This window comes from Muntiacus reevesi, chromosome 3 (genome assembly GCF_963930625.1).
Source record: "Muntiacus reevesi chromosome 3, mMunRee1.1, whole genome shotgun sequence".
In the NCBI taxonomy this organism is placed as follows: Eukaryota; Metazoa; Chordata; class Mammalia; order Artiodactyla; family Cervidae; genus Muntiacus; species Muntiacus reevesi.
In genome coordinates, this window is record NC_089251.1 from 167,944,338 (window position 1) to 167,968,592 (window position 24,255).

At 46.4% G+C, this 24,255-nt stretch overlaps 2 protein-coding genes across 3 annotated transcripts in view; both read right to left on the reverse strand.

The window, feature by feature from the left end:
• Window positions 1–7,260, reverse strand: part of TIAM2 (TIAM Rac1 associated GEF 2) — a 236,261-nt gene extending 229,001 nt beyond the window's left edge. The window contains exon 1 of the mRNA XM_065931068.1: window positions 7,099–7,260. The gene's annotated coding sequence lies outside the window, so the exon portion shown is untranslated. The remainder of the gene's footprint in view (window positions 1–7,098) is intronic.
• A 4,744-nt stretch (window positions 7,261–12,004) lies between these two features.
• SCAF8 (SR-related CTD associated factor 8) overlaps window positions 12,005–24,255 on the reverse strand; it is a 208,354-nt gene continuing 196,103 nt past the window's right edge. For both annotated transcript variants that reach the window (XR_010662458.1, XR_010662459.1), the window contains 2 exons: window positions 15,514–15,703; window positions 12,005–12,147 (listed from right to left, as the gene is read on the reverse strand). The gene's annotated coding sequence lies outside the window, so the exon portion shown is untranslated. The remainder of the gene's footprint in view (window positions 12,148–15,513; window positions 15,704–24,255) is intronic.

Genomic DNA, 24,255 nt, shown 5'->3' on the forward strand with positions numbered 1-24,255 from the left:
TTTTGGTGAAAGTATTGATAAAAAGTCATGTATGTTCCAGAACACTTCAAAAAGCAAACCTTATGGATTGATCACTTTTACATTACTAATAAAGACTCCAACTGAGAAGGGATTAAGGATGCAGACACACAGACAACCATTGTGAGGGCAACCCAGTCATTCAGAAGATGAGTTCCAATAACGGTGAGGATGGAGTGGTAACATTTCAGGAGAAGATGAGGTGTTAGGAAAAGACCAGGGAGAGCCTCAGGAGAATGGCATGTGAGGGGAGCCCGGGGCCTAGAGGAAACAGGTGCCCGCTAGCTATAACAACAAAATTCCGACACAGAAGACACTTCTTTTAAGTGAGCTGCTCTCGGGGGTTGGAAGGATGTATAATGAATGGATCCATTCTGTGGTATTCCTCATCTTCCACATCTTGTGTACAATGAAGTTATTTCCCCACATAACACGCAGTGCACTCCCCACGAGAAGTTCAACAGACAGTTATGAAGGGAGCATTACAACCGATGACTATAGTTCCATAGAACGATTACGATCTTCCAGAGGGAAAGTTCAAAATGGACCCATTTAATGAGTAAATATTTCAGTTTCCGGTTTGGCTAACATTCATCAAGGCTTCATGCCTTCACGTGGTAGGTACTGATCCCACAAGTTCAAATGCCACTAACACATTTGATAACTTAATTCATTTCAGTGTATTCCAAATATGGTCCTCCTTGGTTTCTGTTCATATGTATAAACGCTCTCTTCTGAAAGCATAGTAAAATCCATTTTAAACCAGTCTCATGGCTATCCACAGTGATAAAAGTAAATATGACTATTATTCTATCAACCATCATCCTAGCACTTCCTCCTGAAGAGAAAAGTTCATGAGAGGAATTTGACACCTCAGCTGCTAGAAGACACTGGCAATCATTAGAGAACAATTTTATTTTCTCCTTGAAGAATCTAAGGCCCTCCAATGTTTAACCAAGTTGTCAACTGAGTAAAAAGTGTATTCCAGACCAGAGTCTAGATTAATACACAGTATAATGATGTTGCTACTATTCCACACTTAAGATGGAGAAAACTCCTATTTTTTTTTTAGTACTTTATTATTGATAAAGTTCACTTAAAGAGTCATATTTGGCAAAGGATCACTCAACTTCATAATGATGGAACAATCTCAAACATGAAGAAATATGAAAGAAATTTTCATGGACACTTCATGCATTCTATCAACCACCATTTAAGAACGGCCTTTAAGGCACCACGTTGGCCCTGGAAGCAGTACAAAAAGAAAGTAAGCCCTCCCCACGTGATGGAGAAGTTACCCACAACTAAACAGCCCATGATGAACGCCACAGCTGATACAGACCACAGACAGACAAGTTGTCTGGAAGCACAAGACAGAGTTCATCACGCTCGGAGAAAAGGCTTTGCTCAGTCTCAGGGAATGAGGAGGAATAGTTGGCCAGACGGGGAAGAACCATCAGAGGGAAGGACAGAGAGAGGAAAACAAATGGAAAACAGGTGGACTGTGGCCTCCACTTTGCAGCCAAACTCACAGCTCCATGCTCACCATCCTTGTTTTATATTTTGATGAATCCGATCCCATCCACAGGGAAGGAAGAACTAATGCTCCCCGCACTCTCATCCTGGCAGGCAGGGTTCTAAGCACCCTATTACTTCATTAATTTCTCAATTCTCCAAATAATCTTCTATGAAGAAAGCACTGCTGTCGCCTTCCTTGTAGATGAAAATCCTAACACAGAGAACACTCTTCACAAGACAAAAAGCTACTTTGAATTTAAAAACCAACAAAACGTTGCACAAAAATTCATCGCTATAAAGACCCTCTAAAGGATTTTGGAAATCCTTAACTTTTACCAGTTTGAGAAGCTTTCCAAGCTTATTTACTATGCCATTTCCCAAACTATTGACGCCAAAATCCAAAAGTCTAGTTTTCCACCCTATTCCCAACACAAAGGAATCACTTAGTAATGGGAACTCTTGAAGAGCCATGTCCAAGAGACACGCTCAGAAATGTAACCGGTGGATTTAAGAGAAACATAACCCAAACACCACTGACAACACAATCAAAGTTGCAGCCCAGATTCTGTTCCTCAATCTGCAAACCTCCTAACTGGAAACAAAGCAGACCCACTTCCAGCTGGACAGAATGCCCAGAGAGGAGTGGGCTGGATCCCAGACCAGACCAAGTCCAAGATAGGAAATACATTAGACGCTCCTGGCAAGGAAGCTTCTCGGGCACCAGCCTGCGTCTACTGGATAGGGCACTTTTTGTTCTTTCTTCAAATTCTGAACTCATAAAAGCTTTCAGATTCTACACTGTTTTTTATTAAAAACCCTCGATTCCCTTACAATTACAGGCGCGAGAACAGCTGTGAGAGGGCGGGTGAGAGGAAGGAACACACAGTCAGACAGACAGGCTCGAATCTCAACGGCGTGACTTCCCTGTGTGGACCTGGGTGACGGGCCCCCCACAGACCCCCAACCTCCTCCTCCTGCATTGCTGAGGTTGTGATTCGAGGTCTGTGATCGTTCTTGGCTGAACCCACTGCCCCCTGCACACTTATCTGCCAAGTCCATCCCACCCCCTTCACATCTCAGGACTCGGTCCTCTTGTGTGTGTTTCCACCACCTTATTCACACTGCCTGTGACCATATGCCCAATTACGACTGACCATTTTTCTGCCAGTCCGGTTTTCTTAAACCCACTCATCACACTTGCTTTTGCATCATTTGCCTTTCTTTTCTACGTGCAGTTCTCTTACTGACCTTCAGAGACTAAAATACTCAACACATGTGCTTGTGTGAGCTGCTCAGTCATGTCCAACTCTTCGCAACCCCCACGAACTCTAGCCTGCCAGGCTCCTCTGTCCAGGGAATTTTCCAGGCAAGAATACTGGGGTGGGTTGCCATTCCCTTCTCCAGGGGACCTTCCTGACCCAGGGGTTGAACCCAGGTCTTCTGCATTGCGGGCAGAGTCTTGACTGTCTGAGCCACCAGGAAATCCTAAACTCCAAGAACCACTACTGTGTGCATGAGTCCTGAGTCTCTCAGCTGTTTTCGGCGCTTTGCAACCCCATGGACTGTAGCCCACCAGGCTCCTCTTTCCATGGAGTTCTGCACAAGAATACTGGGCAGGGTTGCCATGCCCTCCTCCAGGGGATCTTCCCAACCCAGGGATCGAACTCACGCCTCTTATGGCTCCTGCATGGACAGGCTGGTTCTTTACCACTAGCGCCATCTGGGAAGGATTCGGGGGTCACCAGATACTTATCCCATGTGGAAGGGTAGTAGGAGAGCTGTTTAGGCTTCGGTTTCCTCCTCATTCCACAAGAGTCTTGCTGTTCTACTGAGAGGAATAAACTGGGTGATGTACAGACAGCGCTCAGCACAGTGCCTGGGAAGTACTTCCTGCCATAGATTCTAACTCTTCTTCCTCCTCAGTGTTCTAAAGTCTGCAAAGTGCTTTCACATGTGTGAGCTCACCTGCCACTTCTACCAACCCTGAGACTCAGGAGGTTCCAGAAAGAAACTGAGGTTGGTGATGTTCAAGGTTACCAGAAAGAAGGCTAGTTTGCAGACAGACCTACTGATTCCAAACCCTTAGTTTCTCCACTGATGCCTCTTGGGTCGTTCTGGCTTCTTTAATAGAAAGCAATTCCTACCCATCTCCTCCATCAAGTTTATCCAACACTCTTATTGAATTTAAGAAATACAAACACATGGACCACATTCCACTATAATGGACTCCAAAGGACTTCGGTCTGTGCTATATCAAATAATTACTTTAAATAAGTAAGCTTTCAACCAGCTCGTCCATTCATCATCCAGCAAACATTTATCACCTGCCTACTTCAACAAGACATTGTGTTTGGGGATGGGAATCCTCCCTTTCCCTGAGATATTATAATTAGTCTATGCCTTTAAGATTTCCCAACTGAAGTCAATACTGGCAGATATAGAAGCTCGAATACAAACAGCACTTGAATTAATAAAGTAATGAACTCAGAGCCAGAAAATCTGAGCTCCTGTCTTGGCTGTGCCCCTAGCTGAGCTGTGTGACCTGGGACAGGTTCCTAGTACTAACTTCCCTTACCTATAAAACGGGGAAATTGGTCCATATCATCTGTAAAGTTTTACACGATGAATTCTAGAGATTCCAGGACTCTATATGATTATCAAGTTCTTTTGATATGTAATGGTATATGATTTTATACAATTTTATAAATGTTGGTGAGATGATCCACATATTGACTTTAACTTGAAAAACATCTCCAGATTGCCCACAAATGGTTAGAAGTTTTTAACAACATACAAATTTGTAGTATTTTTAAGAATCTTACAACCAACTGAATTTGCAAATTGCCCCACATAAAAACTGCATTTTTTCATGTGTAAATTGCAATCCTAAATGCTGATCTCATTTAGAGAGTCTAAATAAATCTGATTCAAAGCCTTTTTTCTTCTGTCTTTCAATTCTGTGATAAGTTACTTTAAGATGACTTTAGCGCTATGTACAACATGGCACTTTATCCGATGTAGTAACACATGTTCGTGTGAGCAAAGCTCTTTATAGCTTTATTTTTAAGAGCCCTGTACTCTCTCTCTCAGCACTCATGATTAGATGGATAAACCTTAGTGCCTTGAAAAGCACTAAGCTGAGGAGGCCCACCATGTGTTGGCACACATCTTTGATGCCCACCTGTGAATTCACTCCCCCAGATTCTCCCCTATAATCAAGGAGAAGACATTTAAGAAACACTTGAACAGTCAGACATAAGAGCAAACCAAAGCCCATTCCTATATCCTGACTTATATGAGAAATCTACCCCCAAACTCCCGCTTCCTAGATGTCTGTAGAGATGATGCTTTCTTTTCCCTCATGTAAGGAGCCTTAACTGAGCTTCTGGCTGGTCAGTCTCCACGGTGGGTGTTGAGTCTAGCAGGCGGGGAGAGGGTGAAGCAGGGCCGCAACTAGCCCACACTGGACTTTCAGGTAAATTAGAGAAAGTGGCTCCTTCCAGTGGAGAGGCGGGCATCAGGGGCTTGGGAAGTGGAGCGCAAATTGGATTTCAGCCTCCACTTGCCCATTGGGCAGGATGACCTTGTACAGTGAGGTCATCTCACTGTAAAATTGTGAGCTGTTCACCCAGTTTTACAAGGTGGCTTCCCTGTTGGCTCAGACGGTAAAGAATCTGCCTGCAATGCAAGAGACCTGGATTCGATCCCTGGGTCAGGAAGATCCCTTAGAGTAGGAAATGGCAACCCACTCCAGTATTCTTGCCTGGAGAATTCCACGGACAGAGGAGAACCTGGGAAGCTACAGTTAATGAGGCCGCAAAGAGTCAGACACCACTGAGCAACTAACATGCGTGCACACATGCATGGCCGGAGGCGTTACAAAAACAAACTGTTCTAGTAGAGATAATGACTACTAGAGAAGAGAGAGCTTAACCACCGAGCAATAATGAGGAGGAGAGCCTGCCTGAGAAGGGATGTGACTGACACATGACGGACGTGTGGGTAATCAACAGATGGATGAATGGAGTAAGAACAGTATAAACAGAATGTTCATTCATTCCAGACAGTGGTCTGGAAATGACAACTTGGAAGGCGTCTGATGAGTCTGTGTGTGGGTGTAAGGGGAGAGGGAGGGAGAGATGTGTGTGCGTATGTGTGTGCGTGTAAAGGCGTAGGGAGAAACTTGTGGGAGAGACAGGACAGGAAGCTGGAAAAGCAGGCAGGGGCCAGATGATGAAGCATTTTACACATAGGCAAATTAAGGTGCTGAAATTTGATTCTGACACCATTAGGGGTTCCTTTTGCCACTGTAAATAATAAACTCTTCAATTATACCTTGCCTGTTTTTAACATTTACCAATCACAAGATAATTAGGGACTCTGATTCCAAAGCAAGAAGTTTCATCCTATAAACAGGTAAAAGTCAATGGAAAAGAAGGTTGCTTTTAGAACTGCACCAATCTTAATACTACATTTTTAGAACATAAAAAACCTCAAAGAACACCAGACAATGTTTTGTAAGTGTGTATGTACACAAGATCTATTGGTTATGCTCAAATGCTAAGACCAGAAATTGAAACTTTATTTAGAGCCTAGGGCTGAAATATTTATAGCATATGGTCTGCACCTGTAAGACTAGGAAGACTTATTAGCCACCCTCCAGCTTAAGTCTATCTGAGAGGCACTGGAGATAACCAGGTGCTGTCGGTTAAAATAATTTTGTCAGCGGCCTTTGAGGAAGAGAAGGTAGAACGAGATAAATAAGCATGAGAAGAGAACCCCCAAACCCTGGCCACGTGGTGAGTTAAGGTCTTATCGCGACCCAAGGCCGCGTAGATTACGACTGTCACCAAGCAGCCTCTCCCGGGGGCCCCGCAGAGGCAACGCGAAGGGAATGATCTTCAGGACCAAGCCGACTCCCCTCCCCCCAGTTAAGTAAAGTTACCCCATTTTGCTATTTTAAAAAGTTAAGAGGCACAGGGAAGCGCAACATATTAAGTTTCACCGAGTCTTAAAGAGAAACGACCCCGGTGCAATCGTAACCCCCTCACCTTTGCGGCGGCGTCCCGGCCGTCAATTGTTGGAAGAATGGCCTCTTTTCTTTCCAAACTGTTTTTGGTAAATATGATCCGTTTGCGACACGACGTGTCGATTTTCCCAGAAACTTGGCACCTGGGGCCCTCGGAGCCGAGCCGGGCGGGGGCGCGGCGGCGGGACTCCAGCTCTTCCGCCCGGCGGCCCCGGCGCTCGGGGGCCCCTGAGTTGGGCGATCCGAGCCACGGGCGCGGGGGGCCGCGCTCCCAGGACCTTCCCGGCGCTGGGCCGCCGCATCCCCGAGGCCCCTACTGCGGGGTTCCGGAAAGCGTTTCCTCCGCGCCGCCAGCCTGCGCGGGGTCCCGGGCGCGCCAGGGCGCCGCTCCCGATGCTCCGGGCACCGCCGGCTGGGCGACCGCAGCCGCCACCCTGGGCTCCCCGCCCGGGGCAGGCGGAGGAGGGCGCGGGGAACAAAGCCGAGGTGGTCTGGACTCGCCCCCACCCCACCCCCTCCATCGCCCCCCTTACCTGGGTGGAGAGCCCGACACTTGCCCGGGCCCCCGATCGGCTACACGGCCGGTCTCCCGGGGTCCCGGGTGCGCGCAGGGCGGCGCCCGCCGAGTTGGAGAAGTTCCCGGGGTCACTTCGTCCACGCGCGGGCGCTCAGCCTCCGGCGGCTGCGTCTGCCCCTCGCCCCGCGCGCAGTGCCTTTGGTGGCGAGAGGAGCCGCACCTTCCTCCCGGGCCGCTGGGCCCGCCTCCTCCCCGCCCCGCCGCCCAGCCCAGCCCAGCCCACCCCCCGCCATCCCCCATCCTTCCACTCCCCCCACCACCAAAAGCCCCCACCTCCGCCCCAGGCCTGCGCGCATCCGCAGCGGCGCCCACCGAACCAGCCCTCCGACCCTCCCTCACCCGTTCCCACCCGCGTACCCAGCGATCGCCTACTGCCCTTTCCTTCTGGGACGTCCCCAGCTAACCAACGGCGAGAATTCCGCGAGCTTCCTGTGAACTCTTCTGCGCCCTGCCCGCCATCGAGAATACGAAGCGTTAAGATCCAGTTCCTTCCCCAAAGAGCGGAGAGCGCGAAGATGCTAACTTGGGTACCACTGAGGGCAGGAGCAGGCGGTATGTGAAGCCCCGTGCCGACAGGAAGGACTGCTAGTCTACTAACCTTCCCAGAAGAGCGAGAGGGAGGAGACGGGGGTTCAGGAGAATTCGGACCTTCCAGGTGAAAGCTGTAGAGTTTATTAGAGAAACCTGAGGAGTCCAGAGGGCCCGGGTGATGGAGACGGGGTAGGACGCTCGGGAGAACCAGGAATGAAGGCTGTGTTACCGTGATCGATGTCTCTGCCTTTACAAAGGCTCTCCCAGAGAGAGAAGAAAGGGGGAAGATATAGTCCGTGTGCTAGTGTGTAGGCGCCAAGGCAGGAGTAGATACAGAAGGATTTCCTTAGGGGAGATGGTCCTGGAATGAAATGTGAAGGGATCCCGGAGAGGCAGGCGTCCTACAAGTCTGACCCCAGTTAAGGAGACAGAAGCAACCGTCCTGACCTCCTGGCAGCCTCAGGAAGACAGTGGGAGAGCCCTACGTCTAAAGTGACCCATCCCAGGAGGCCCAGTTCTTGGCACCCACCTGCCTTAGCACCCGTGTCTCCACCCGTGGTTAGCTGGGAGCAGGCAGACAAGAAGTGTGGCCTTGGGCACAAACCCAGACATGAATTTCAGGACACACCAGCCGGGGCCCTTCCTCAGTTAAACTCCAGAAAGCTGGAGAGGGTCCGAGATCTTCAAGGAAGCTTCCCCCAGCTGGCGCCAGGCTAAAAGACACGTGGAAGCAAGCTTCTCACACACAGCTACAACTTTTAAATGAAGTCCCAAGATTTGCTGTGTTCAGACACACCTGGCTCTCCATCTTCGACGGCCACAGGCTCTGCCCACACTCATCCCTCTTCCCTGCATAGACCTTCCCTGGTCCTGACTCTGTCTGGGGAAACGTCTCCCACCCCACTCACTCTCCAGTTCCAAACTCAAGCATCACCTTAGCACAGACCTGCCGCCCTGGGATCTTTACATGCTTTTCACCCTGGCTTCTTGGGTCATGTTTTTTCATACTTTCCCCCCCCAAAAAATTTTTTTTCTGATTATTGCAGACTTGGGAAAGTACATGTAACCCAAATGTCTCCAACTCCCTCCCAGCCCCCCTTCAAGGGACACCTTCTCAGGATAATCAGTCTGAGCCCCAACCTATGTGTTCCAGTCTGGGTCTAATCAGGAAAGAGAAACCACACAGTAATTAAGCAGTAAAAGTTTAATATAAAGAATTATTGGGACTTCCATGTGGTCCAGCAGCTAAGACTCTCTTCTCAATGCAGGGGGCCCAGGTTCGATCCCCCGTCAGGGAACTAGATCCCACATGTTACAACGAAGCATTCACATGCCACAACTAAAGGTTCCGTGCAGGCAAGTAAATAACAGGAAAAGCAAATTATTAACTATATGACAGGATTTGGAGCAATGAAGTGTTGACTAGTTAGAAGTAAAGAGAACTCAGAAGAGAACAGAGACAGCAGATATATAAATATTTTCTTTTTAAGCGGCCACACCCCATGGGGCTGTGATAGAGCCTTCCCGTACCCCAGCCTGAGACCAGACCCTGTTGGGGAGAAGGTGGCTCTGGCTCACCAAAGTGCAGGGGAATCACTGTGGTCTCATGCCCGTAGAACTTGCTGGAAATCCACCCCCTAAAACTTCCTGAATGTCGACCCCCTTGGATGTGGGGAAGCTGTTCAAAAAGGAAGTGTCTTATGGAAAAGCACTTCCCTGCAAAAACTACCCAGAAGAGGCGCCCGAGGAGCCGGTGGTCACTGGATGCCCCTGGCACTGCAGAAGCCTGGTATGGAGCAAACAGCGCCGGAACCGGTCGAGAAAGCTCACAGCAGCCGCAGGCAGAGCTGCGCCCTCCCACAAGGTACCCCCTACGCCCTGCACTGACAAGGCCAAACCACAAACCAGCCGGCAGAGAAAATCACCCAGAGGGCCCAGATGCCTTTTTACAAAGAAGGCAAAAAGGGTGAATTTGGAGCTGACAGGCCATGAGTCCATGACTGGCATACTATGTAACCTCAGCAAAGTCCAGGCATTCTCCAGTTTCCCCTCCCCAAATACACTTGCACGTTCCAGGTGACCACTGTTAATTATCTCTCCGAATCTCACCCTACTACCCTTCCTTCCCTCCACCCGCCGTTTTGTTCCTGACTGCCACTCCCTCCGCTGCAAGTTGTCTCTGCATTTTCTCCTATGGCTTTCCAAGGGGGAGGCCAGCTTCCTCGGCCAGCTTCTCAAACCACAGCTGTGACCACGTTGAGAGGATCAACAAAATTGAACAGGCATCTTGGGGCAACAGAAAGGGAATTGCAGGAGGGGAAAATAAAAGAGCTGAAACCAACTAATGATCCCCAAGTTGCGGAACCATCCAGAGCATCTCTCTCCTGAGCCCGAGCTCCCCAACAGGACCCCCAGCAGAAGCCAGGCTGCAATGCTCTCAGGGCCTAGTGAGAGAGGCCTCAATCTTGGTCCCGCTCCATTCAGTAAAAAAATAATCAATCTGCAGAGATGACGCTCTGTCTGTAGTAAAGGTGAGCATTCACATCGTTGGGGAGAGAAATTTCACCCTCCAGGACTAAAACTTGCCAGTTATTAATCCATTTGTGGAGACTTTTAATCAATTTATGGAGATTGGACTCAACACCTGGCCCTGTAGCAGGTTGTGGGTATATAATCAATGTCATCATTACAATGTGAGGGAGGTGCATAGTAAATAAATCATTCTACGAACAGTTCTTTTTATGTCTCTGCTAAAGATGCAGAGCATATAATAATGAGTTAATCCAGCTCTAAGGGATGACTGAGTTAGCTCCATCGATCCAGGTGAAGGGAGCAGTTAATTTGAAGCTCTGAGGTGCAACAGAGCTGGGCCCATCAGAAAGGAAGGGAGTAAGGACAGAACAGCCAGAGAGGAGGCCACGGAAGGGCCAGTCAGGCATGCTCTTGTATGCACGTTAAGAATTTTGGATTTTATCCTTAGGACAATGAGAACCTTCTGAAGGTTTTAAGCACCAGTTGTAGCTTGAGGGTAGAGGGTGGAGCGGGGAGGGGAGGGGGCGGGGGGTGGGGGTGGAGAATAAACTAGAGGCTCTATTTGGGAAGAGCATGCGGAGAACTGTTCAGAACAGTTTGGACCTGGAGATGAAGACAGAAATAACTGGCCGGGAGAAATAAGGTCTAACCCAGGGCCTGGCTGAGATTCCGCTGGGAAAGACTGGGCAGAGACAGGACTCTCGTGAGATGGAGTCCAATCAGCAAAGAAAGCTGAGGGGAAAGAGCCAGGGGCCTGGGAGACCATCAGGAAGCTATCATCTTCGATAAGAAGCAAGATCACTTCTCTTTAGAAATAGCAAAGGCCCAATTAAAGCAAATCTACCTACTCCCAAAGATATATTCAAACTGAATCCACGCAAAGACCAGAACAGCTTGGTTTTTTAAAAAAGGCAAGCCCCAGTGTTCTCACTGTCCATTCACATCATTGCCCCCAAGATGCTTCAGTTATAGCATCTTAATATTTACTAGAAAGTTAAAAATAATATTAGCTACAACCCCACTCCCTAGGGGAAAAAAAACTGTTCTGTCATATTCTTTTGCAGACTTTTCATACTTAAATTACTCAAATCTAATTTTCTTCATGGGATCAACCCAATTCATCTTTTTACCCCCAGTGATTTTGTATGTTTTCTGGCACCTAAAGGGTGACTAGCAATGTTTGCAGAGTTGAAATTTGTTGCCAAAATCTTTCGTTGGACTTTCTGGTAGCAGGACACTGAGTCGACAGCTCCAACAAACAAGTCATCCTTCCTCTGTCCTATGTCAGAAAGAGTTTTCTTAAAGCACCTTTCTAGTTTTTTTGGAACTTTTCTGTGTGTTTTGGAAGTTGCAGGTTTTTGTTCTCTTTTCTCTCTTTCCCAGAACCTAAGGGAAGAGATTCTTCTTTGCCAAGTAAACTCTCTGCCTCAGCCTGGGCCCCGCTGGTTACAGAAATGACATTAGACACACACACAATGGTGATACCACTCAAGAATGGCTACATTTAATACCTATCTCCACAGAGCTCAAATTCACTTTTACTGTCTGTCTGTGGGCGAGAAGGAGGAGTCTAGCGATGGTTACTTCCTCTAAGAGCTTTTCTATTACTTCATGCCCCGAATTAACAGGCTCCCTGTGCAGCCTCCCTCCCAGCGCCCCAGGATCCAGTAAACAAAGACCACACTGACTCCAGCCCAGCGTCTCCCCGGCACAGGCAGGCAGTGTTGCCAGTAGGTCAGGCTAACTTTGGAAAAATCGAGATTTCCCGGGGCGGAGGGTGGGGAGTGGGGGACCCGGGGGGTGGGGGGGTGGGAGGGGGTCGGGTAGCCTTTTCAAGGGAGGCTGCAGCTCTGCTTTCTGAAGATCACTGGCCCAATGCACATAGTTTCTTTCAGCCGTTCCAGGAGCTTGCACGAGCCACTTCACAGCACTTTTCCAACTCCTGAAAGAAAGAAGGCATTAGGCCTGATTACAATTCCCAAAAGCTACGCATATCCCGATAATCTGGATCCACCCTACACTGCCTGCAAACCAGGTGCATGTGTGTCTGATGTGGGGGGGGAGGCACACCCGCTCACACGGGTGATGGACTTTTCTTTCTCGGATTCATCTGGCCCATTTTTCCTTCCCACTGACAAGTAACTATAGAGTGGAACTAATCTATTCTTGAAAGAAAAAAAATGAAAAACAAAAGGTAAGATTACTACCCCATAATAAAAGGTCTATGCTTGTTTAGAAGGTTGCTCAAGATTCCAGGTCTAAAAAAACACATTTAATCCCGCAGAGAATCTGTCTTGGCCAGGGCTGACGCTGTCTCTGCTCCAGCCCTGAGATGGAAAGCATCTCTCTGCATCTCCAAAGAGGAGACAGAGGTCCTCAGTGCTCCCTGGAAAGCACGCTACTCCTACATTTGGGAGTGAGCTTTGAGCAGATCAGTCCAAGTTACCAACGCTCTGGTCTGGCTTCTGTGTAACTCACATGTGGACAACCTCCAAGACCAGTGAAAGACTTTAAATCTTGGGTTTCACCCTCAAAAGACATACCCTTGAAAAAACAATGCCTGTGATATTGATTGTTTTTGTTGTTGTTTGGGGTTTGGTTTGGTTTTGTTCTCTTGGCCCACTGGTGCAGCATGCAGGATCTTAGCTCCCTGACCAGGGATCAAACCCATGCCATCTGCAGTGGAAGGATGGAACTGTAACCACCAGACCAACAGGGAATTCCCTGATTGTTCTACGTTGACAGAACTCATGTTATTGTAAGTTTGTTTTGTTTTCCATAACTTATGAAATCTGACAAGCATATCTGAAAATGTAAAAGTATTCTCTGAATCAAAATATCAATTTTAATGCTTGTATACCTTAAAGAGGTCCAGTCAATTCTTGTTCGACAGCTGGTTATGTGGCCAGCCTTTATTTTCACTGGAGCCCTCAGCCAAGGAAATGTGTTTGCTGAACCCATAAACTTTCCGTGAAATGCAAGACATACAAAACAAGAGCACGCCTTTTTTCTCAAGTTCCCCTTTATGGCCCTGAGTTCCATGTTTTCAATTTCCTCGTCCCATTAAACCCGTTCTTGGACTTCGTCGCAGGATCTCTAGTTGGACTCTTCCTGAATTCCTTGTACTTCCTCCCAGCCTTGGTATGTTGGGTCATTTCCATTCGCCCCTCCAAAGCACAGTCTTCCTAACTTTCTGTTATATAAGTGCTGCTTATTATTATTATTATTGAAAGTATTAGGGGTTTGGAGTTTGCATGTCACAGTTCTAAGTGAGTCGGAAGGGAGGGAAAACAGATCAACTTCCGTTCATGGGCTAAGACAATTTAACCCACTTCTGAAGTTGAGGGTTGTTGGCATGGAGCCATCTGGTATATGGACAAGATCTTCACATGAGAAGTGAATTTTGAACTTAATCTACATAGAGAATGTATTTCCACCATTATGTTAGAGCTGGCAGCTTTCTCCTCATAAGTGGAGCTATGAAATCCATTTAGGTATACGGGTGTGGTGGTGGTATTTGTTGCTTAGTTACTAAGTCACATCCAATACTTTTGCAACCCCGTGGACTGTAGCCCGCCAGGCTCCTCGGTCCATGAGATTTCCCAGACAAGAATCCTGGAGTGGGTAGCCATTTGGGGATCTTCCTGATTCAGGGATCAAACCCAGGTCTCCTGCACTGACAGGGTTCTTTACACTTGAGCCTGGGAAGCCCATACCCATGAGTAATGAGAATAAATCACATTAACTGTTATGTACCTCCTCTAAAAGTTACTATTTGATGATGATATATAATTTGTGAGTTTCAGTTTCAAAGCTAGGGTATTAAATGAGCTAAAATCTGACCTTGAGCTCAGACTTACATATTTGCCAATTTCTCCTTGGTCCAATATATCTCAAAAGTAAGGAAAAGAAAGTCTTAGGGTATCCTATAACAACTATAGTAAATGTTTATCAAATGCACCCTATACATTGCAAACTTACATATATAGGAAATAAACATATGTGCATGTCAATATGTATAGACAATTTGATTCTTTTAAACAGCTTCATTCCAATGCATTTTTTAAAAGAAATTTACAAACTTTAGTAATAGAATGAGGAAATCATGTCATGCAGGAAAAAAAATCTGCCTTTTGTTTAGCACATTACATAAACACTTATTAAATTAACAGATACATAAATTAATAAATCTTTATCATTTAATTGGGACAATAATACCCTGACTTCATGGCTACTGTTTGGTTTTTCACCCAAACTTTTTCATTAGAAAGGTTAAATAAGCCATAAACTTTAAAACCCACATGTCAGGCTTTTAAATCAGATATAGTTTTTGATAGGACTCTGTATAACCTTTCTATAAGAAGTTAGGTCTGTATCTTTATACTGTAAAGAATACATCTCCATTAAAAAAAAAAACTTTTTAAAAATCATTTTGGCATCTCAGTGTTCTCTTCTAGATTTTAAAACTACCACCACCATCTGCAGTGGTTCCCCAAAGTTACAGGATTAATGAAGTCTTTTCCCTGCTATTGTTTTAAGAGTTTTAAAAACAACCCTATTTTGCCATATTTTTAAAGAAGAAGAAAGAAAAAAAAAAAAAAAGGACTTTGTTTTTGTCTACTTTTCATGCTTCTGGAATACCCTGCTCACTCCCACCTTCCTTCCCCCTCTCCCAAGAAGGGATGGGAACTCTGCATATTTTATTATTATTTCATGTCATTGGAATGAGACTCTCGGCAAACACACTTTCTCTTGTGGAATTCCCTAATAAAAACAGACAGCTTGTTTTGAACAAGCAGCCTCTGGAACAGGAGAAGCAGCAGAAGCTGGTGCAGGAGCTGACTGGGTTTTTCCTCTAGCCTCACAGATTGTCTTTATCATTTGTGATGCTAAAGCCCTCAGGGCCATGAGAGAACTTATAAAGCAAGTTTTCAAAAGTATCTATTTTTTATTTATTTGGCTATGCTGGGTCCTAGTTGTGGCATGTGGGATCTAATTCCCTGACCAGGGACCGAACCCGTGTCCCCTGAATTGGGAGCGTGGAGTCTTAGCCACAGGACTGCTAGGGAAGTCCCTATAAAGCAATTTTGGATTCTTTGAAATAGAGGGACTTAATGTGTCACATGGTTTCGACAATTTCTTGCTTCAAGTGCCATTTCCTACAACAGGATAGCATCAATTTGTGCAGAGTCCTACATGAACCCGAAATTTAACTGAGAAAGGCATCCAGTCCTGACGACTCTTGTTAACCAGCCATGTTCTCGTGGCTACCAGCTCGCGCAGAAACCCAAGGACATGCCAGATTTACCTACGGCAGGAGGAAGTGGTTGAGAAATCCATCTTCTTGTCACTATGATGATGTAATGGGAAACACGTCGTCCTGAAGTACTAGAGGGACTTTTGTCTTGCCCCAGCATCATCCCAAGGGCAAGAAGAACACAGCAGTGATTGATGGGCAGTGGTGGAGACCAGCTGTTAGCTTATCCGTCTACCAGCTCCTGAGAAAACAAGCCAATGAACAAGCCGTAAATCTACGAGTCATTCATGAACTCCTTTCTATTTTGAAAATGTAGTTCATGCTTTCTAATTGTCATTATTATGACATGGATGAGGCTTCCTTCATAGCTTAGTCGGTAAGGAATCTGCCTGCAATGCAGGAGACCAGGGTTCAATTCCCGGGTTGGAAAGATCTCCTGGAGAAGGAAATGGCAACCTACTCCAATATTCTTGCCTGGGGAAGCCCATAGATAGTGGAGCCTGGCAGGCTACAGTCCATGGGGTCATAAGAGTCGGACACGACTTACAGACTAAATCACCAACCATGACATGAATACTCATTGAATATTGGCTCTTGATGATTACAATGACCTGGTCCTTGGGCATACTGGAAGCTGGCCATGGCCTTCCTCGTTCCATCCTCATCTCTTCCCAATCCCAGGACAGAAATTGCACAGTAAACAACTGTCATCTGTTGCTAAGAACTTAAGCTGTGAACTTTCTCGGGAGGTATTTGTGCTTTAATTGTAAACATAATGATGGCTTCGAGAAGCAGAGGAATGATGCTACATGATGGATCTCAGACACTCGTAGAAGCAAGGAGGCAATCCGACTGCGGAGACCTCCCTGGAGCTCTTCAATCCCAACAGATCCACCCTGATGGTGCATATTTATATGAGGAAATACTGTACCTGTCACTAATTCCTCTCCTGGTGAGACCTTGATCTGAGCTGGTTTTTGTTTTTAACTGCAAAGTACACTTGGCGGTAAACTGTATCTATCTCCTTGGTTGCTGTGAATTCTGACTCATAACGAAACCAGAACCAGGAAAGCAAAAGCCTTCTGGCAGTTGCCTTATGTACCGATGTATGGAGCTTGGGCCCCCCTGGTGGTTCAGCTGGTAAAGAATCCACCTGCAACGTGGGAGACCTGGGTTCGATCCCTGGGTTGGGAAGATCTCCTGGAGAAAGGAAAGTCTACCCACTCCAGTATTCTGGCCTGGAGAATTCCATGGACTGTATAGTCCAGGGCGTCGCAAAGAGTCAGACACGACTGAATGACTTTCACAGAAGCCAGCTGATGCAATCTGAACTCAGGGAATTCCTACACGAAGAGAAGCAGGTGAGGGCTGCCCAGACGTAAAGGGAACATGAAAGGTAACCTTGAAAGGAATATAATATGAGCTCAATGCCTGAGTTCCATATAAAATGTGGGGACATGTACAGAAATCTAATGTCTTTCCTTTTCCATAACTGAACTCAACTTGGTTTACCAGCCCCCATTTCCAGTTTGCAGTTGTATTCATTCCCGAGGGCTGCCCTGGAAAAATGTCTACACACTGGGTGGCTTTAAACAACAGAAACTTATCCCATAGTTCTAGAGGCCAGAAGCCTGAAATGAGTGTCCACAGGGCCAGGCCTCTGTGAAGGCTCAAGGAGAGAATCTCTTTCACACTGGTAGCTTCTGGTATTTCCAGAAATCCTCAGAGTTGCTTGGCTTGCAGATACCTCACTCCCATCTCTGCCTCTGTCGTCATATGGCGTCTCTTATTGGGTCTCTGTCTCTGTTCTCCTGTATTTTTTTTTTTTTTTTTTTTTGGCCCCACCGTATTCAGGTTTCCCAGGTGGCTCAGTGGTAAAGAATCCGCCTTCTCATGCAGGAGACAAGTGTTCGATTCCTGGGTCAGGAAGATCCCCTGGAGTAGAAAATGGCAACCCACTCCAGTGTTCTTGCCTGGAAAGTTTCATGGACAGACAGGCCTGGCAGGCTACCGTCCATGGGGCTGCAGAGAGTCAGATACAACTGAGAGACTGATCACAGCACACAGGGATGGAACCCGTGTCCTCTGCAGTGGAAACACGGAGTCCGAACCCCTGGGCCACCAGACAACTCCCCCTCATCTCATTTTCTTAAAGAGACATCAGTCATATTGGATTAGGGCCCCCTCTAATGACCTCATCTCAGCTCGACTACCTCTGCATAGACTCTCTTTCCAATAAGGGCGCATTCATAGGTACCAGCCCTTCAACAGATCTTTTGAGGAGACGTGATTCAATCCACAACAGTCATGGAAAAGGAAATCTCACCCCTCCCAAGAAATGCAGTCCCTTCCAGTTTAAAAAAAACCTTCCCATATTTTGTCTGTTTCAGAGTTTTCCCCAGTTCCCGGTCCCTTTTCTTCTTCTCTCTGGAGAAGGCTGGGCGCGGGTTGGACCAGGTGAGAAGCAGGTCAGGGCCCGCCTGGGTGAGGCACGCTGGCCCGTCTTCCTCAAGTCCCTCTTGCCTGGACCTCGGTGTGGATCTCCGTCCGTGTTGCAAATGCCGCCATCCCCTGTCCCAGCCTGGGCCTGCATCATTAGGACTCCACAGGCTGCGTCCCCCTTCTCTCCACTGGGAGGCCTCCTCCTGTCTGCGGGGACGTTTTCAGCCTGGCTGTAAGCCTTGCAGATACAAAGAGGAACAGACAGGTTTGGGAAGGTTCCCCCCTCACCTCCCACCGCACTTGGAACCCCTAGGGCGCATGGGACTGGAGAGCTGACCTCTGACTGTGAGTCTAGCGCTGGCCTTCATTTATTTATTTTTGGTTCACGGCTCCACTCACTGGAGTTTCTGTGAGCTAAACCGGAGGGACACATTTTGAGATCCCCACGCTCTTATCCCCATCTCCAGGGACAAGGCCCAAGGGTCAGAGAGCAGAACCCCACCTAGCATGGCTCATCCTCCCTTCATCCCAGCTCCATCCCATCTCAGCCCAGGAAAGGCATGTCTCTGCTTAGTGCTTGGGGCTGGCCCTCAGGTCACCAGACCCAAATCAACAGTCTCATCCTTGACATTAGGCTTCTGGATATAAAGGAATGGCTTATACTAGACTAGCCCTTCTGATGCAAAAAAAAAAAAAAAAAGCTAGCAGGAAATCCAGATGAAACTTTATGTGCACACGCTCATATGCTTGGGAGTCATCAAAGAGCTGCCCAGGCACTGAAGTCTTAAACCAAAATCCCAGAGAAAAGGGGATTCTGGAGAGAGAAACCCAGCATTTGAATTCCTCTTCCCTTTGAGGCGTTTCCCAATCATCAAGCTGCCAAAACAGTCAGAGAGAAGGTATCTGTGATAATGGACCCCATAAAGGTCTGGTACCCAGATAAACTCTGAGGAATCCATTCAAAAAAACTCTCATTGCCATTTAAAAATAGGCAAAAGATTGAACTGTTACTATATGAAAGATGTTCCAATAGCTAACAAACATTTGAAAAGATGCTCCACCTCAGTCATCAGGGAAATAATAATGATAAAAAAATAATAGACCACAAAGAGACCCCACAAAGAGACCCCCCATGTTCCCCTCAAATGGCTGAAACAAGAAAGACGACAACTCGTGTCAGCAAGGACACGTATGAATCTCATAAATTGCCTGTGGGAGTGTAAATTCAGATAGTCACTTTGGAAAAACTTTTTGACAGTAACCACAAAAAATGAATAGATGCCATGACCCAACAATTCTTGCCCAGTGTATACACTCAATGGAAGTGCACTTAAATGTGCATACCACTGGTATAAAAATGTTTCTGGAATCATTATTTGAAATAGCCCAAAGGAGAAACAACTCAAATGTCCCTCAACAGTAGAAAGGCTACATCAAGTATAGCATATTCATATTAGAGAATTACTATAATTATTACTATACAGCACAGTAAGGGAATCAATTCTTACAAGCATACTGATGTGAGAAAGACAGCAGAAATAAATTATTAGGAACTATGTGGTTCCATTTATATAATGTTCAAAAATGTCTGTGTATGACGTGGTCACTCAGTCATGTCCTCTCTATGTGACCCCACGGACTGTAGCCCACCAGATTCTCCAGGCAAGAATGCTAGAGTGGGTTGCCATTTCCTCCTCAAAGGGCTCTTCCTGACCCAGGGATCGAACCTGTGTCTCCTGCATTGGCTGGCGAGCGGTTACTTGTGGTGACTATGTCGGGGGCGAGGGGGTGGGGAGAGGGCAGCAGGGAGGGAAATATTAAGGTTATGTTCTGTTTCTTAAAGAGGACTGTGGTTACACAGGTGTGTTTATTTGAGTAAACCCACAAAATTGTAACATATGTTCAGTGCATTTTTCTGTATTTATGCAATTGTAATAAAAATATCATTAAAACAAACATGTCTCAAATAGACTCCTGACGTTGAAATTTAGAGCTATCACTCCTAGTACATTTCATCTTTGTGTTAAATGGGATATAAACTTTATTAAGATTGGAATTGCTTTTTAGGTCTAATAATTCGACTAGGTAATATCTGCCTTCAGGCAAGGTCTGCTCAAGTTGATCACTCAGATCACTCCACCTAGTTGAGCTCAGCTCCAGACTTTGCTTGTTTTAATTAAGTCAGTCAGTTCAGTCGCTCAGTCATGTCCAACTCTTTGTGACCTCATGGACTGCAACACGCCAGGCTTCCCTGTCCATCACCAATTCCTGGAGTTTACTCAAACTCATGTCCATCACATCGGTGATGCCATCCAACCATCTCATCCCCTGTCATCCCCTCTCCTCCTGCCCTCAATCTTTCCCAGCATCAGGGTCTTTTCCAATGAGTTGGTTCTTCACATTAGGTGGCCAAATAATTGGAGTTTCAGCTTCAGCATCAGTCCTTCCAATGAATATTCAGGACTGATTTCCCTTAGGATATCCTTGCAGTCCAAGGGACTCTCAAGAGTCTTCTCCAACACCACAGTTCAAAAGCATCAATTCTTTGGCACTCAGCTTTCTTTATGGTCTAACTCTCACATCCATACATGACCACTAGAAAAACCATAGCTTTAACTAGATGGGCCTTTGTTGGTAAAGTAATGTCTCTGTGTTTTAATATGCTGTTTAGGTTTGTCATAGCTTTTCTTCCAAGGAGCAAGCGTCTTTTAATTTTATGACTGCAGTTACCATCTGCAGTGATTTTGGAGCCCAAGAAAATAAATTCTCACTATTTCCATTGTTTCCCCATCTATTTGCCATGAAGTGATGGGACCAGATGCCATGATCTTAGTTTTCTGAATGTTGAGTTTTAAGCCAAGTTTTCCACTCTCCTCTTCCACTTTCATCAAGGGGCTCTTTAGTTCTTCTTCACTTTCTGCTATAAAGGTACTGTCACCTGCATATCTGAGGTTATTGATATTTCTCCTGGCAATCTTGATTCCAGCTTATGCTTCATCCAGCCCAGCATTTCTCATGATATACTCTGCATATAAGTTAAATAAGCACGGTAACAATATGCAGCCTTGATGTACTCCTTTCCCTATTTGGAACCAGTCTGTTGTTCCATGTCCAGTTCTAACTGTTACTTCTTGACCTGCATACAGATTTCTCAGGAGGAAGGTGAGGTGGTCTGCTATTCCCATCTCTATAAGAATTTTCCACAATTTCTAGGTTAGCTGAATATTTTTAATATAAGAGCTTGTTACACTCCATGGAAATAACCTAAGCGTCCATCAGCAGAGGAATGGATAAAGAAGTTGTGATATATATACACAATAGAATACTACTCAACTTAAAAAAAAAAAAAAAATGAAATAATGCCATTTGCAACAACATGAATGGACCTAGAGATTATCATACTAGGTAGAGTACGTCAGAGAGAGAAAGACAAATATCGTATCATATTACTTAATTATGGAATCTAAAAAAATGATACAGGGACTTCTCTAGGGCTCCACTGGCTAAGACTCCGAGCTCTCAATGCAGGGGGCCAGGATTTGGTCCCTGGTCAGGGAACGAGATTCCACATGCCACAACTAAAGATCCCACATGCAGCAACTAAGACCAGATGTAGCCAAATACATAAATAATTTTTTTTTTTAAATGACACAAGTAAACTTATTTACAAACCAGAACCAGACTCACAGATAGAGAAAAGAAACTTATGGTTACCAAAGAGGAAGGAGAGAAGGGATAGACTAGGTGTCGGGATTAATAAATGCATGCTGCCAGACATAAAAGAATAAACAACAATGATTTACTGTTTAACACAGGGGATTATATTTGGCATCTTGTAATAAACTATAGTGGGCTTCCCTGGTGGCTCAGATGGTAAAGAATCCGCCTGCAATTCGGGAGACCTGGGTTCGATCCCTGGGTTGGGAAGATCCCCTGAAGAAGGGCATGGCAACCCACTCCAGTATTCGTGCCTGGAGAATCCCATGGACAGAGAAGCCTGGTGGGACACAGTCCATGGGATCACAGAGAGTCAGGCACCACTGAGCGACTAACAATAAACACAATGGAAAAGAATAGAGAAACTATAGATACATACAGATATAAATATATAGCTGAATCATGGTGCTGGACACCTGAAACTAACACAAGATTGTGAATCAATGATATTCAGTATAAATAAATACGCAAAATTTTAAAAAGAAAAGATCTTGTCACAATCAAGTGAGTGAAGGCTTGCAGACACAAACCTGTCGGCACACCCCACTGACTCCCTGACAAGGAAGCGTGGCAGAGCTGGGTGACGCTGCGGTGGGGCCGCAGTCCCGGGGCAGGTGGGGTGCTGGAAGGGTACCAGCACCCACAGCGATGCCTGTTGCGGAGCCCGAGTTCTAGGCTGTCCAGCCTCAGGAGTTGGGCTGCACGGGCTTAGTTGCTCTGTGGCACGGGGTTGGGGGGGGGCGGATCTTCCCAGACCAGAGATCGAACTTGTGTCCCCTGCATTGTACTATCCAGTGTGCTACGGGGGAAGACCAGGAGGTGATTTTTCAATGTAGAAAGAAGTTGGCCCACCCCAGCTTTTGAGAGGTGCCCTGCACAGGGCAGGGAGCCAGGGGCCCCGAGCGTCTCTGTGGAGTCCTCCAGTACTTAAATGCTCATCTGTCTCCCGCACATGTGTTTTGATCCTTTCTCCAGCAATCCAGTTTTAGTCCTTTGGGAAAAGCTTCCTCAAGTACATGAAATTAGCTCCTTACCACAAAGGAAGAATGCACCAGAAAAGACCACTGAGGATTTCCATTTCACGGAAAGCTTTCTGAAAGGCCTGAAATCAGAAACACGAAGCAGGTGTAATACTGGGCGCCAGGAGCCGCCCACCCAGCATCTCGGGGCCCAGAAAGGCTGAAAGCTGTGCTATTTCTCCCTCCGAGACACAACTGCTTGTCTCCTGAAGCCGTCATGAGTTCAGGTTTCTGCCGACCTTCTGGGGAAAATGCTAAAGGAGACGTCCCCTTCCGTCTCGCAGTCACGTGTGGTTTAGCACACCTCAAACTCTCCCTGTGAGGTCTTGGGGTGCAGCTTGATGCAAACAAAGAAGTCAGGAGAATGCTTCCAGTTGTTTTCAGTTAGTCCTCAGGACAGATGAGAGCCAGGCGCTTCTCTGGTGGCTCAGGGGTAAAGGATCCTCCTGCCAATGCAGGAGACATGGGTTTAATCCCTGACCCAGGAAGATCCCACATGCGGTGGGGCAACCAAGCCGTGTGCATCCATCCCAACTACTCAGCCTGTGTTCTAGAAGCCGCGAGCCGCAACTGCTGAGCCCACTGAAGCCCGTATGCCCTGGAGCCCGCGCTCCCCAGCCAGGGAAGTCACCACAATGAGAAGCCCACACACCGCAACTAGAGAAAAAGCCCACACAGCAACAAAGGCCCAGGACAACCAGAAATAAAAGAAAGTCATAAATAAAATTATATATTAAAAAAAAAAACACAGATGAGACCAGTCCTACCAGGCTTCATCTGCTCTCATGTCTCGAGGGTGGGCTGCAGGCTGCTTGCTTAATAAATCCTGCCTACTTGAAAAAACATACAGACAGGTGAGTGTCTCACTGATGGGGAAGTCAAGAAGGGTCTTTCCAAACTGAGGAGAAGAAACGGCAGTGAACGCCCCTCTCAGACCTGGGGTCGGGAGAAAGGGCCTTACGACACTCGTGGCCTCTTCACGCAAGACAAGGGAAGCATCCTTCAATGGCTCTCCAGGGGCGGGAGTGGGGTAGAAAATCTGCATCATTTTTATGGTGACTCACCTATAAACCTTAATAAAAACCTGTTCATAATGCAATACTATCATCAACTCTACCTGAATAAAATACATTTTTCTAAAAAATCTGTTCAAATTGTGTGAAATGGCCAATAGTTGAGGAAAGCAACCTCAAAGACAGAGTCCTCTCCTGAATATAAAATAGATCACAAACATAAATGCAAATACTCTTTTCCCCCTTAAATCCAAGATGTAGGTAGACGCTCATAAATCCAGATACCCTCTTAGTTGAAGGGCTTTGCTAGTGGCTCAGATGGTAAAGAATCCACCCGTAATGCAGGTGACACAGGTCTGATCCCTGGGTTCAGAAGATCCTCTGGAGAAGGAAAAAGGGCTACTCACGCCAGTATTCCTGCCTGGAAAATCCCATGGATGCGGGAGCCTGGTGGGTTACAGTCCATGGGGTTGCAAAGAGTCAGACATGACTGAGCGACTAACTCTTAATTTAAACATTTAAATCATATCTACAGAGTGAGGAGAATTTCTGAAATCCAATGACCCACTCCAGTATTCTTGCCTGGAGAATTCCACGGACGG